Raw genomic sequence first — 3,118 nt, forward strand, 5'->3', positions numbered from 1 at the left:
ACCATTTAAGGACCTTTAATTTAAAAACTCATAACAATTAGACACTTCTAACATGTAGAACTCAACTTTTGGACTTTTTACAATTTAGTCCTTTTGACCAAATTGAGTGCCCAAACGTCAAAATTTTGGAACGAAATTTTTATGAAATCATTTTGTGAAATTATAGACCATAAAAATATAATAAAAATGAAATTTTCCTCATCAAATTTGTGGTCCCGAAGCCACTGTTCCGACTAGGCCCAAAATCAGGATGTTACATTTCTCCCCCATTTAGGGATTTTCGTCCCCGAAAATCTTATTAGGAAAGTGGTTTTGGTTTTCATTTAGATTCTTCAATCCTATAAGTGATGTCAAAGAACTTTCACTCAAGCTAAAAGCCTATCTCTTTAAATTCCATATACAAAAATCATAAATGGTATTCATTTTACAATACTTTCACCGAAACTTAATCTGCACTAGAAAGATCATGTACTCAAAAGTCTGATCCATACTGTAATAACCCGAAATTCACGGGCACCGAAAAAGTGAGTTATAGGGCCTCCGTCTTAGTGAAATAAGTTCGAAAATAATTATTAAAAATATTTATGAGCCTAGTGGTGTGTCTAATTAGGATCTAATTAGGTGAATTTAGCTTAATTTAGAGTAAGTAATAAAAAGGATTAAATTGAATAAAGGGTAAAAGTTAATTATAAAGCAATAGAAAATAAAAAGGATTAAAATGACAATTAAGCCATTGACTACAAATGAGGCGGCATATTGGTGAAATAAAATCAAAGATTTTTTAGGTTTTATATATTATTATGATTATTATTATGGTTTTATATTAAATTATTATAATTATTAATTAACATTATGGTTTTATATTAGATTATTATTATTAGCATTATTATTAAATAAATTAAATAGTAGATAATTATATGGTAATAAAATATACATGTGTAAAAATTATATTGGTACATTTGTAATTTAAATACTTAATTACTTATAATTTAAGTAAAAGATATTTGTTAATTAAATAATTAAATTATTAAATTATGAGATTTTTGTTTGAGAAACAAATTAAATAATGACAAATGTAATAAAATTATTGGTACAAATGTAGAATTAAATATGTGTACAATTGTAAAATATGTAAATGATGTTAAAATAGATATTTAAAATAAATATATTATAATATATGCTAATTAAATAAGTAAAACAAATAAATATAAAAGAGAAATAAAGAAACAAAAGGGAATAGAAACAAATTGAAAAGCGAGAAGCGGGGAGAAAAGAGAAAGAAAAGGAAAGAAAATAAAAGAGAAAACTAAGGATTTGAAGCTTGGAGTTAATTTGCCAACAAAGAACCTGAAACGTCAGCATCGAAAGGAAAGGAGAAAGTCATCGAGGACCAAAACGGGAGAATTACGGTGTGTATTACTATAATTCAAATTTTAATCATTATTGATTGCTGAAATTTTAATTGTTATGTATGGTAAGTAAGACTTGAGGTAAGTATGTGATTATTTGAAAAGTGTATTGATTGAAAAATAAATAAACGGTGACAATTGTATGGTGTTGATGGTATACACTTGTATGAAAATTAATTTGTATATGAATTAAGATAATAGATATTTGAATTGAATGAGTATTGAAAATTTTTGTGTAAATGAAATTGAAATTAGAAAAAGTAAAATAATACCCTATTAACTTGTCGGACTAGATTTGATACAAATGGCATGCCATTGGATTTGTGATGTGATGAGGAGATTGTAGTTCGGCCGAGGAGATGTTTCTGTTATTATATACTTCGATTTATCCGAAGAGGCACTTAATGCCTTACTGGTGTGTTATGGAGATTTAAAATATTCTGGGTGTGTTTGGGTTGGACATTCTGGTGTGTTTGGGTGGAAATCCGCGTATCTGTCATAGTCCTAGCTTTGTTAATAGGGTAAATAATTGAAATGAAATTTTGAAAATGAGATTATTTGTTTTAGCACTATTGAAAAGTACGAGAAAGAATGTATGAACTAAATTATGAATTGAGTTAGTATGAGAAAAATGAATTATGAATTTAATATTTATGAAGTAAAATAATTATATATAAAAGTAGTTTAAATAATTATAAAATTTATGGTTGATGTTTGTAATTTATTAATGTCAAATAGTCTTGATTTATAGTAATACCACTGAGTATATCCATACTCAGCGTACGGTTGTTTCCGTGCGCAGGTTAGTAGGAGTCAAGTGTCCCGACTCAGCATCCAGAACAATCCCGACTCCAATACAAACTTGGTGATGTATATTTTTCTTTTGGGTAAAGGTGGCATGTACATAGGTGTTGTTTAGTCACTTGAATATGTATATTACTTTGAGTAGTGAAGGATGAATTATAAGATTTAGATGGTTAAATGAAATGGTAAGGAAAGTACATGATATTTTGATACATGAACATTAAGTTGTTAAATGAATGAAGTTTATAATCAATTTTGAATGATGCTATGATAGTTATTAAGTTAAAATTTTATTAATGATATAAATATTAGTTATATGAATGTGAAATATTGGTGTTGGTGATTTTGGTTTGAATTTGCAGGAGGTTTAGGTAAAAATAAGCAGAAATGCTGCTGAAATTTTTTTATAAAAAAAAATTTGGAATACTCGAACAAGTCCCGTTCTACTTTTAATACGTGTTTGAACTTCGAGAGTCCAAGATAGGGACTTAATTATTATATTATACTATGAAAGTTATATTAATTGTAAATTATTTTTAAGTTGTCTGATATGTCCGGTAATTCCTCATAACCTCATTCCGGCGACGGTTTGGGGTTAGGGGGTGTTACACATACCATCATGTTACATATACATTCACACCCGAATCTTTTCGGATTCAAATAGTGAAACTAGTCAGTTCATCTCGGCCTCATACTCTTTATAATTCCATACAGTCCAATTCAACTCTTAGTTACCTTTCATTTCAAAGCCTCCTCTGGCTTTCCCAATAAATCATGCTATTAACCCCGGATCTCAATTCGATTAGTGGATATTAAAATTCTATGATATCCAACATTCATAAAGACACGAAATCCTATGAATCTGGTGAGTAGACATTTGGGTATATCAGCATAATTTGCACATC

The sequence above is a fragment of the Gossypium arboreum genome, chromosome 9 (genome assembly GCF_025698485.1).
Source record: "Gossypium arboreum isolate Shixiya-1 chromosome 9, ASM2569848v2, whole genome shotgun sequence".
In the NCBI taxonomy this organism is placed as follows: domain Eukaryota; kingdom Viridiplantae; phylum Streptophyta; class Magnoliopsida; order Malvales; family Malvaceae; genus Gossypium; species Gossypium arboreum.